Source organism: Tursiops truncatus, chromosome 3 (assembly GCF_011762595.2).
Source record: "Tursiops truncatus isolate mTurTru1 chromosome 3, mTurTru1.mat.Y, whole genome shotgun sequence".
NCBI classification, from domain to species: domain Eukaryota; kingdom Metazoa; phylum Chordata; class Mammalia; order Artiodactyla; family Delphinidae; genus Tursiops; species Tursiops truncatus.
This window is the reverse complement of record NC_047036.1, coordinates 39,410,178-39,423,200: the sequence shown is the minus strand read 5'-3', so window position 1 is coordinate 39,423,200 and position 13,023 is coordinate 39,410,178. Positions and strand designations below refer to the sequence as shown.

Below are 13,023 nucleotides of genomic sequence, written 5' to 3'. Positions count from 1 at the left end.
TCCTACCTAATAATAAAACCGAGTAAAAAGTCAGAAATTTCCACCTACACCTTCCCATTTTTGTAAACAATTCTCCTTTTCCCTTGTTATGACAACAAACTGGACATTGTCATTTTTCAAACTAGAATCATAGGCTACAAGGCAGTTTTCTAACACTTTCCAGATTAGCATGCATGTAGCTTAGTCTTTATCATTCTTCAGTGAATTGATGTGCCCTGCTGAAGTGTCGTGCCATTTAATATGCCTAAGCATGACGGGGATGACAGTTCCATAGCCTGTGACAGTCAACCCATGTGTGTGGAGCTGTCTCCAGCTCTAAAATCACGTATCTTCTGTATACGTCGTTTTGACCTCAGCGCCACCAGTTCTTTCTCTATTATCTGGCAAATAAATAGATAAAGAAATCACATTATAAACCTAACACCATTTACAAGAATAGGACTTTCATATGTACTATTCCTAAAGAAGCCAGAGTCAAGAAAAAATCAAGTAAAGATATTTTTTTATTTCACCAATCTTTGTACAATGGGGGGCAGGGATTGAGGGTGGGGAAGAACACTGAAGATAACGATATCTTTTTCAAGCCTGACAGAGACAAATGTCAAAGAAAGGCACTAAAATATCAACCAGACATTGTCACTAACGTCCACGTGCCTCAGAACATAATGCTGGTGTGTCTAGTTTAAAGAGTAAGTCAGTGTCCTTCCTTGCTTGGAAGCACAGACTAAAGAACAGTGGAATGAACAAAGTTAGTTTCCCATTCTCTCTCCCCTCTGCTCTGGTGGCCTCCTCTCCAATCTCAGCCACTTAGCACCTTGGAACGTCCCTCTCTCCTATCTCCTATTTATAGATTCTCAGGGCAGAGCATGATAAACTGATTCATGCTAAGTATGAATGACTGATAAAGTTAAATATATCACCTCTCCCAAGTCCATCAACTTTTAATATGGATCAAAGCTTAATGCTAGGAGTGTAGATCATCAGTATTGAAACACTTGATCACTGATATAGGGCCTGGAATTTTTTTAGACTCATTTTATGCAAAGCATTAGGTTCTCATAGCATTTTTGAACTAAGAACATGGCATGTCTGTATTTAGAAGGTTATAGTCAAGCATAATAGGAATACATAAGTGTACAGGAAACCAAAATATGTAAAATTGAGTTATATATTACCAAGGATGTTGGTTTTTTGGTATAGCTATCATAGCCACTTACAAATGTGCGAAGTGCTTTTTGCCTGGAAAAAATTTCTTATTTGGTTATTGTGCTAGTTAGGGCCTTACACATCATCAAATGCATTAAAGTTTATGGGCCAGTAAATTAACTTTAATTACCTCATATTACTCTTCATTTTGTTAAGTAATCAACAATGTAACTTCTTGAAGCAAGAAAAAGAAAATTCTGTGTGATCAGAGTATTTTGCCATCAGTCTTTACCATTAGAAGGTTTTGGCTGCTTCTTTGGTATTTCTTTCATTTGGGCATGTAGTATTCAATGAATCAAACGTAGTTCCCTTTTATCCCCAAGTTGATCTTAGCCCCTTTTAAACAGAAGCACTAACAAAGTCTAAGCAGATTAAATATATATATAAATACACACATTACACATAAATGTGTATGTATATGTAGAATGTTTGTATATATATATATATATTCACAGATATGTATGTGTATATATATATATATAAACGCATATATCTGTATATAGTTGCTAACCAAATATATGCACATGTATAAGCATCTGTTCACACAATGGACTCTGAGATTATTCGGGCAAGACAAATTTCAACAGAAAGTTTTTTCCCCAGCATTTCCACTGAAGAGCTCATAAAAAAATGACATCACCGGGCTTCCCTGGTGGCACCTGGAAGAGTCCGCCTGCCGATGCAGGGGACACGGGTTCGTGCCCCGGTCCAGGAAGATCCCACATGCCGCGGAGCGGCTGGGCCCATGAGCCATGGCCGGTGAGCCTGCGCGTCCGGAGCCTGTGCTCCGCAACGGGAGAGGCCACAACGGTGAGAGGCCAGCGTACTGCAAAAAAAAAAAAAAAAAAAAAAAGACATCACCAAGTTATAAAATAATGTTCACAGTACAACTGCTGCTTCTCCATCTCCTCTTCCTCGTTTATTAACATCATCACTGTCATAATTATTGTTATAAATCCAATGTGATTATAGATCTAATGATAAAGATGGTGATTTTGCGGCTTATTTCATTTGAAGGGCTGTAGTTATCTTTTTATACACTTTTTCACATCTGAATTAACCCAACTCAAGAGACCTCTTTAGATCCCCAAACAAAAAATATATGTATCAGAGAGCAGGAGTAAATGAAGGGAAACGCTCATCCTTTTTCTTTCTTCTTTGAGTGCCCTTTTTCAGATTGGGAACAAGTATACTGCATTTTAATCCAAATAATCTAAACAGTTGTTTGACTCCTTTTTTAAAACTTCTTTACATAACAAAAAATGAACCATTGCTCTTAAGCTTTTATGGCATTTCATTTTCAAACTGGAGAAAAGAAATGTAGTTTTAAACAAAGCAGTTTTACCTGTAAGTTTAATTGACCATCTTACATTTAAATTCTAGCATGACAGATCAGAAAAAGTAATGATTCAATCATTTTATTTGTATTTCTAAAACAGGATATATATTATGCTTTTATCAGAAACGTATGAATTGGTGATTATCATACAAATATTCACTGGTTTCTGACTGACCATAATCTAGAAGAGGAACAGGCCCCAGACTCACTCTGCATTGACAAGGTCACAAGAGATGGCCAGCAAAGGACAAGGTGCAGAGCCAAGGAGATGAATGACATATTTTAACTGAAAGACCGCTTGCTCCCTCCATGGAAGCTAAGTTAAAAGCAGTGTATTCTATTTGGATTGCCTTTTCTTCTGCCTTCATGTACTGTGCTAGATGAAAGCCGTAAGTAATCTGAAGAAGATAACCATTAGAAAATCATGTTTATTATACTGAGAACTGAGAGGAAGAACTTTTCAAGAATGAACACGAACAGGGGATTTATCTGTGATCTCTGAAAGTAAGCCAGACGATGTAGGAACTGAGACAAACTGATGACAGTGTAGGGGCTAAATTCTAATCTCTGCAGGCTGGATTGTCACAGGTTAGTGAAAAGCCTGTTGGCAACAACACAGTCTGTCTTGAGTTGGAAGTAGTTACTGAATACAGGTATCTCTCTGACAACTTAATGAGCCATAATTGTTACAACACTTGGACTTCACAGGAAAATTAGAGTAACCTTATGCAGTATCAATATGAAGTGGGTGTTCATGATTTTTAAATATTGCTTAGATTTTTGCATCCAAGAATTATAGATCATTATAGATCATCTGTCCAGCTGGTTTATCAAGTGAAAACATGTTTGATCATGGCCCTTATCATGAATATAGGTAGCATATTAAAATCATGAAAACAATTTCTTCCAACACATTTATTTATGTTCTGCTTATGTCACAAAGGGAACATGATTTCAAAAAGAAATTAACAGCTCTATTGAGTTACGAGCTGTGACAAAGACACTCTCTGACACTGTGTTGATGCTGTGTCTGTGTTGAAAATTGATCGAATGCCTCATGGAAAACTGACATTGAGAGGTATAATCAAGTAATTGAAGATTTTTAAACTCTCCCACATTCTCTGAAGAATCATTTAATTTTTTAGCGATTTATTTAAATATACACCAAAAGGTTTGTCTGACATGTAAAGACAGAATTTCTTTTAAAATATGGAATAAAATTGAATGTTCTATAGAAATGGAAAAGAAAAGCCAACCCTGCTTCCAACTGGGAAAGTGATTGCTAGCTAGCCTTCAATCCCTACCAGAGCTATTCTTCCTTGGTCCTCTAGGGATTAGGATAAAGTGGGGAGAAGTGGAGATTGTGGGACTGGTGTGGGAAGTCAGAGCAGGATGGTATGGTACTGGGGTAAAATGAAATCCCCTCTAGGTTCTTACTTCTTGAGGGCAATTATTCTGCCTTACCAACCTCAGCAACTGATGTTTACCAGGATATTCTTATAATGTAAGATTGTTTTAATATAATTCAAATGTTCAATATGTGTGGCGTTTTGGTGAGCTATTTGGGGGAGTTCACTAGAGCCGATGTACTCATTCATTTAACATAAAGGTCCAGCATGCTTAAGTTCCGGGTGTTCTTCTGGTACTGGGTGAATAAGACAAAGTCCCTGCCCCCATGAATCTTACATGGTAGAAGGTTATTATGAAGAAGAATATTATCATTATTAACCCAATCTCACTGTTTAATGACCATGAGCACTTCAGTATGTCTCAATCCCAGTTTTAGACGCTATGATAGGAGAGCTTTTTTCTGCTCTATTTCACCACATATTATTTAAATAAATGCTTATTAATATATGTGGATATAATTATATATACTGATATAATTATATGTTCATATAATTCTCGACTGGTAGCCAATGGTCATAAGCCAACCACCCTGCCATAAATTCAAATAACTTTTTCTATTGTCATTATGATATTACTATTATAATCATACTTACAAATCCTAAATTACTTTAAACTGGTCTCCATCTTCAATATCCCAAAGTTAATCACTCATCAAGAACTGCTATTGATTTCTGTGAATTTACTTTTATATTCTTTTACCTGTTCAGTTTTGAAGTAAACATCCTTTTCAAACTTCATTGATAAATTACTTCACTAAGCTGCAAGCAAAACCCTGACTTAGTGTCTTCAGAAATGCCAAATGATTTCCTGAACATATTTTTTGTAATATGCAATGTAAAAAGTCCAACAAGCAATTGAAATTTGCCTTCACTCTATACTTAGCTAAATTCTCTGAAATATATTAGTTTTTCTTTAAATATATTAATATATTCTATTAATTTATTAATAACAGTTCTTTTCCAGCTAATATTAATTTGTATACAGTTCAGTGGAGAAAATTGAAAAGGAAATCCCCCCAAAAGCTAGGAAACCAAAAAATTATCCATAATACAACTGTAAATTATGACCTCTGTTCATTTTTAATGAATCAATTCTCAATTTAATTTTACACTTACAAAAACAGAGATCATGATATACATACTAAATTTAAGGTATCATTTACATAAAATGAAATGCATCCATTTTAAATAAACAGGTTAAGAATTCTTTACCCAATTACATTGTGTATGCTGACGGGGGAGTAGGGGGGACAGCTCGTCATACCACCAAGCAATGCGTTGCTACATTAAATTTCCTACAATTTAAGTCAATTCTGACACTAGTGTCAGGTCCCACAGGTTAAGGGCTCAGTCCTACAAGGCCTCGCCCCCCACACACACACTTCAGATGCCAGTCACAAGTCTGGGTTGTCACTGTGCTTTTGACTAACTGGCTATAGATCGAAGGTTCCAACAGTCCCACCCTGGGGTTCAATTAATTTGCAAGGAGAGCTCGCAAAACTCAGAGAACCATTTTATTTACTAGATTCCTGGTTTATTATGAAAGGATATAACTCAGGAACAGCCAGATGGAAGCGGTGCATAGGACAATGTATGCGGAAAGGGCTTGGAGCTTCTGGCCCTCTTTGAGTGGACCACTCTCTCCAAATCTCCGTGTGTTCACCATCCTGGGGGTTCTCTGAATCTCATCATGCTTTTTGTGGCCACACCACTTGGCTTGCGGGATCTTAGTTCCCTGAGCAGGGATGGAACCCGGGCCCTTCACAGTAAAAGCGCAGAGTCCTAACCACTGGACCACCAGCGAATTCCCAACCTCATCATTTTGGTTTTTTTTATGGAGACTTTATTATGTAGGCATAATTGATTAAATCATTGGCCATAGGTGATTAAACTCAACCTTCAGCCCTTCTTTCCTCTAGTAAGTTGGTGGGGGCCAGGCCAGGGGATCGAAAGTTCCAATACTAAAATCACTTGGTTGGCTCCACTGGCAGCCAGACTCCTTCCTTAGGTGCCTTTAAAAAATAACCTTATTAGCATAAATCCAGTTGTGGTGACAGGGGCTTGTTATGAACGACAGGACACCCATTTCACCTTTACGCCTCTGAATCTATTTCAGGAACTGAGAACAAGAGACCAAATATTATAATAAAAGGTGCTCGCATTGTTCCTATCACTCAGAAAATTTCAAGAGTTTTGGGAACTGTGAGCCAGGAACCATGGATGAAGACCAAATATATATGAGGAATATATTTCAGTCATCTGAATGACCAAACATATATTTCTTATAAATCACAGCATCACACAGGCTGATGAGTAATGATAGTTTATACACTCATGTAATCATCATCTCAGTCAAAATATAGAATACTTACATAATCCCAGAACAATCCCTCCTGTCAATTTTGAGCTACCCCCCGCCCGGATTTCACCCAAGACAACCACTGATTTTTGTTACTGTAATATAAATTTGTCTTTCTTAGCATTTTGTATAAGTGGAATCATATAATATAAACTGTTTTATGTCTGACTTATTTCACTTATCATGATATTTTCTAAAGTTTTTTTTTATTGTGATAAGAACACTTAACATGAGCTCTACTCTCCTAACAAAATTTTAAGTACAAAATACAGTATTGTTAACTATAGGTACAGTGTTGTACAGAAGATCTCTAAAATGTATTCATATCTTGAATAACTGAAACTTTATACCCTTCAAATGGCAACTCCCCATTTCCTTCCTTCCCCCCCCCCCCCAGTCTCTGGTAAACACCATTCTGATGTCTGTTTTTATGAGTTTGACTATTTTAGATACTTCACATAAATGGAATCATGCAATATTTGTGCTTTTGTGTCTGGCTTATTTCACTTAGTATGTATTCCAGGGTCATCCATATTGTCTCATAGGGCAATATTTCCTTCTTTTTAAGGCTGAATAGTGTTCCATCATGTGTATATAACACATTTTCTTTCCATCAATGGACATTTAGGTTATTTCCATATCTTGGCTATTGTATTATTATTATATTATTACTGCAGTGAACATGGGAGTGCATATCTCTTCAAGATTCTGATTTCAGTTCTTCTGGATATTACCCAGAAGCAGGATTGCTAGATCATATGACAATTCTATAATTAGTTTTTTGAAGAACTTCCATACAGGTTTTCGTAGCACTGTACCATTTACATTTCTACCATTTAAAAAAATGACTGAAATTAATGAATATTTAGCAAAGTCACAGGATATAAGCTCAATATATAAAATTTAATTGTATTTCTGTATCTACCAAAGAACGATTAGAAAATGAAATTGAAAATTAACAACAGTTTTAAGACCCATTAAAAATAATTAGGAATTAGTATAAAAGTATATATGCAAATATCAACATTTGAAAGTACAAAGTATTGCTAAGAGAAATAAAGAAGATCTAAATAATTTGAGGGATATATTATGATGAGTTGGAAAAACTCAAAATTGTTAAAATGTACATTTTCCACAATTTGATGTGTAGAATAAAATCAATCTCAACCAGAATTTGATTATAAAAATAAAAATGTTTTTATTACATTCTCATTTTTTGAAGGGTATTTTCTCAAGCTATAGAATTTTTTTAACATCTTTATTGGAGTATAATTGCTTTACAATGGTATATTAGTTTCTGCTGTATAACAAAGTGAATCAGCTATATGTATACGTATATCACCATATCCCCTCCCTCTTGCCTCTCCCTCCCACCCTCCCTATCCCACGCCTCTAGGTGGTCACAAAGCACTGAGCTGATCTCCTTGTGCTATGTGGCTGCTTCCCACTAGCTATCTATTTTACATTTGGTAGTGTATATATGTCAATGCTACTCTTTCACTTCGTCCCAGCTTACCCTTCCCTGTTCCTGTGTCAAGTCCATTCTCTACCTCTGTGTCTTTATGCCTGTCTTGCCCCTAGGTTCATCAGGACCTTTTTTTTTTTTTTTTAGATTCCACATATATGTGTTAACATACGGTATTTGTTTTTCTCTTTCTGACTTACTTCACTATGTATGACAGACTCTATGTCCATCCACCTCACTGCAAATAACTCAGTTTCGTTTCTTTTTATGGCTGAGTAATATTCCATTGTATATATGGGCCACATCATCTTTATGCATTCATCTGTTGATGGACACTTAGGTTGCTTCCATGTCCTGGCTATTGTAAATAAAGCTGCAATAAATATTGTGGTACATGACACTTTTTGAATTATGGTTTTCTCAGGGTATATACCCAGTAGTGGGATTTCTTGGTCGTATGGTAGTTCTATTTTTAGTTTTTAAGGAACCTCAATACTGTTCTCCATAGTGGCTGTATCAATTTACATTCCCACCAACAGTACAAGAGGGTTCCCTTTTCTCACCCCCTCTCCAGCATTTATTGTTTGTAGATTTTTTGATGATGGCCATTCTGACCTGTGTGAGATGATACCTCATTGTGGTTTTGATTTGCATTTCTCTAATGATTAGTGATGTTGAGCATCCTTTCATGTGTTTGTTGGCAATCTGTTTATCTTCTTTGGAGAAATGTCTATTTAGGTCTTCTGCCTATGTTTGTATTGGGTTTTTTGTTTTTTTGATATTGAGCTGCATGAGCTCCTTGTATATTTTAGAAATTAATCCTTTGTCAGTTGCTTCGTTTGCAAATATTTTCTCCCATTCTGAAGGTTGTCTTTTCATCTTGTTTATGGTTTCCTTTGCTGTGCAAACGCTTTTAAGTTTCATTAGGGCCCATTTGTTTATTTTTGTTTTTCTTTCCATTTCTCTAGGAGGTGGGTCGAAAAGGATCTTGCTGTGATTTATGTCATAGAGTGTTCTGCCTATGTTTTCCTTTAAGAGTTTTATAGTGTCTGGCCTTAAATTTAGGTCTTTAATCCATTTTGAGTTTATTTTTGTGTATGGTGTTAGGGAGTGTTCCAGTTTCATTCTTTTACATGTAGCTGTCCAGTTTCCCAGAACCACTTATTGAAGAGGCTGTCTTTTTTCCATTGTATATCCTTGCCTCCTTTGTCAAAGATAAGGTGGCCATATGTGCATGGGTTTATCTCTGGGCTTTCTATCCTGTTCCATTGATCTATACTTCTGTTTTAGTGCCAGTACCATATTGTCTTGATTACTGTAGCTTTGTAGTATAGTCTGAATCAGGGAGCCTGATTCCTCCAGCTCCATTTTTCTTTCTCAAGATTGCTTAGGCTATTTGGGGTCTCCTGTGTTTCTGTACAAATTGTAAAATTTTTTGTTGTAGTTCTGTGAAAAATGCCATTGGTAGTTTGATAGGGATTGCACTGAATCTGTAGATTGTTGAGCTATCGAAATTTTTTTTAATGTGACTTTTTTAGCATTGGTTTTCAGCAGTTTTATTAAGAATTGCCCAAGTATGGTTTTCTTTGTACTTAACCTTTTTGAGGTTTGCTGAGGGCTTGAATCTCTAAGTCAATTTTTCATCAAATTTGGGAAAATTTTGGCCATTATTTATTGGAACACTGTTTTCTTCATTTCTTCACTTTTTTCTCCTGAGGCTTTTTAAAAACATGTATTTTAGTCATTCATTTTTGTACCTGAATTACCTGTTCATTTTTCCTCAATTTCTTTTCTTTTTTAGATTGCATTATTTCTGTTGATCTTTTGTAGAGTTCAGAGACTCTTTAATATGCCTCTCCAATCACCTGTCAAGCACTTTCAGTGAATTTATTTCATCTCTTTTATAATAGTTTTCAGTTTTAAAGTTTCCTTTTGACTCTTGTTTTATGGTTTGCATTTCTCTGCTGGTATTCCCTACCTGTTCCCTCACTAATTCTCTGACTATATTTTCCCTTATTTTTTTAAACATTTATAATAGCTTTTTTAAAAGGTTTCCTCTAAATCCAACATTTGGACCATTTTAAAATTACTCTGGAATATTTTTTCTTGACTCTATGTCACATTTTTCTATTTCTTTGCATATAGTTATTGATTTGCCTTGTATTTTGTAGATGATATAGAGATTCTAGTTCTATTTTCTTCCTCTGAAGGATTTTGATTTTTGTTCCTGTGGTTATTTCTAATAACTGGCTGATCATCTTGATCTTGTTTTATGAGCAGTTCTGCAGAAATCTGAATTTTCTCAAACCCCTCTTATTTTGAGGAACTCGACCTTCCAAATCTGTCTTCCCAGAAGATCTTGCCAGGATTCAAATTTAGACTCTGTTAGAGAAGGAGTAGAATAGGCTTTACTTTAGGGCATGGCCCTTACTGTTAATTCATAGACTTTCTGACTTCTATGCTGGTGCCCAGATTTTTCAGTTTGCTAGGATATTAAAAATGTCTCCACTTTGCATGTGCCTGACCTGCCTTGTCCCCAGCACTATTTAATCTATATTGCCTCTGTGCTATTCTGTTACAAGCCTACCACAGCCACTCTTTGCTATGTCTTATGTAGTGTTGCCTGCCCTTAGCCAAGGATTCACAGAAAAGCCTCGCACAATTTCCTCATGTCTCTGTCTGCATAGGTCTCTGCCATCTAGAGGTCTGTCCGGTGTTTCAGCTACTCCTAACTTTGTAGGGCTCTGTGTGGACCCTAGGTTTTTGTGCTTATGGTCAAGAAATTGTTCCCTGGTGAGGTCTGGGTAATCATAGGATCAAATCATAAGCTTCTCTTTCTTTGAGAAATATAGTTTTGTTCTGTTGTTGCAATATCTGGAAACAAATATTGTTTAAATATCTGATGAAACTGTTTCATCAGTTATAGTCTTTATTGGGAAAGCTAGTCTAGTACTAGCTACTGTTATAGCCAAAAAAAAAAAGTCTATATTTATGGTTTGAGCATTTTTTCACTTGTCAATAGATAATGAACATTTTTCCATGCCAACATGATTTTTTTTAATTTGCACAGTATTCCATTACAAAAGTGAATTAGTTTATATAATATATCTTCTATGTTTGAGGGTTTGATTAAATCTAATAGTTTTTAGTGTCTTCTATGTGCCATGCATCGGACCAAGAGTTTTACAGAGCAAGCTCATTTGATTCTTGCAACAAACCTGTGAAGTAGGGGCACAAAACTGAATTTTCCAAATGAGGAAAAAGGCATAGAAAATTAAAATAATTTACTCAAAATCACCAAATCAGTAAAGTGAAGCTGAGATTTATGTCTAATTATAATATACAATTCGACTCTCATGTGTTTAACTCAATATCAAAAATCTCTTTGATGTATAAAATAATGGTATTACATTTAATTAAAAATTTATTAATACAGAGATTTAAATTTTTTATAGTTTAACTAGTCATAAGTGTTTCAAACTCTGTGACTCGCTGGTTTATATCTTTTGCTCCATTTGTCCTGAGGTACTCATGTTTTATTTGTTTCTAAGAACTCCATGTATAAAATGCTATCTACCAATCAATTCTTATACACTACCTATGCTTTTTTCAAAAAGAGTTGATCATATTTTAAAATTATATAAATGTTTACCTGTATGTTTTTAGGGTATTTTTGGTTTTTTGTTTCCTTTAAGTTTTTTGTTTTTTTAATAAATTTATTTGTTTTGGGCTGCGTTGGGTCTTCATTGCTGTGCACGGGCTTTCTCTAGTTGCAGTGAGCGGGGGTTACTCTTCCTTGCGGTGACAGGCTTCTCATCACGGTGCCTTCTCTTGTTGTGGAGCACAGGCTCTAGGTGCATGGGCTCAGTAGTTGTGGCTCTCAGGCTCTAGAACACAGGCTCAGTAGTTGTGGCGCATGGGCTTAGTTGCTCTGAAGCATGTGGGATCTTCCTAGACCAGGGCTCGAACCCCTGTCCCCTGCATTGGCAGGTGGATTCTTAACCACCGTGCCACCAGGCAAGCCCCTATTTCCTTTCATTTTAACCATTATTTTTTTTCTTTCAACAAATCAGTAACTAAAAAGATATCATTGATTTAAAATTAGAATAATTTTATTTATAAAACATTTAAATATTTGTATGTATGTGTCTGAGCTTTCTATTTTTTTGTTGTTCTGGTTGATTATATTGTCACTACTTTAGTGTACAGTAGTACATTTCTTTAATAATTTTATTTTAATTAAGATATCCTTTTATGAGGGTTGTCATGAGTGGCTCTGAGGAAGGCCAGTTTTGGGGGCGGCTTGCTCTAGCTGAGGGGGCACCTTGGGAACGATGGTGGAAGGAGATTCTCGCAGCACCAGCCTGCTGGCTGCAGAGACTGCAAGTCTGGAAGAGTAGCTGCAAAGATGGGGAGAAGTTATGCTGATGGCAGATGAAGTCTTCCAATGGGGAAGAGCTTGGTTTCCACCTGCCATCATGGGTATGGTTTCTTTGGTGTTTCTGACTATCTACTATCTAGATCCATCCATTCTGTCCGGTGTTTCCTGTTTTGTTGTTTCTGTGCTTGGCTGACTACCTTGTTCCCATTCTAGCACCTAGAATTTTTGGCTCCAATAAATGGACCACTGAGTAACAGCAGTGAGTCCTTGAAATTTGAAGCAATCTAGTAAAAACTCGACACAGAGCTGTGGGCTGGTAGAAACACCTCCTTATGCTAAAGAAAGAAAAGCCTAAACTGTACTTCATGACCATGATCATTTCTCTTGCTGTGGTTGTTTGGGTGGGACAGCAAGTCCACAACATCCTTCTCTCCTACCTGATAGTGACTTTCTTACTCTTGCTTCCTGGACTAAACCAACATGGAATCATTTCGAAGTACATTGGAATGGCCAAAAGAGAGATAAACAAGCTTCTCAAACAAAAAGAAAAGAAAAATGAATAATGCATCTGTTTTATTCGGTGTGATTAATGGTGTATACATTGTCCTTGGGGATAGTGTCTGTTATGCTGTCTGGATACAAAAATGTTACAGATGTAGCTCTTTGCTGTCCCTCATTCTGCCCTTAGTGGAAATTCCGACTTGCCAAGTAAGGCTTTATGCCCAGTGTCTTCATGGGTGTGTTCTCATCAGCTGGCCTTATATGGACAACTCATTCATCATTACCACTTGTTTTGGTTTTTCTCACCCAGGGTTAATTGAACTCTTACTTTTAAAATAATATAGTGGTGAACTTCATCCTTTA

The 13,023-nt window shown here is 36.3% G+C and overlaps 1 pseudogene; it reads left to right on the top strand.

The window, feature by feature from the left end:
• The first annotated feature begins 12,112 nt into the window (after positions 1-12,112).
• On the top strand, positions 12,113-12,783 carry LOC101321767 (ADP-ribosylation factor-like protein 6-interacting protein 1 pseudogene; annotated as a pseudogene).
• The last annotated feature ends 240 nt before the right edge of the window (positions 12,784-13,023 follow it).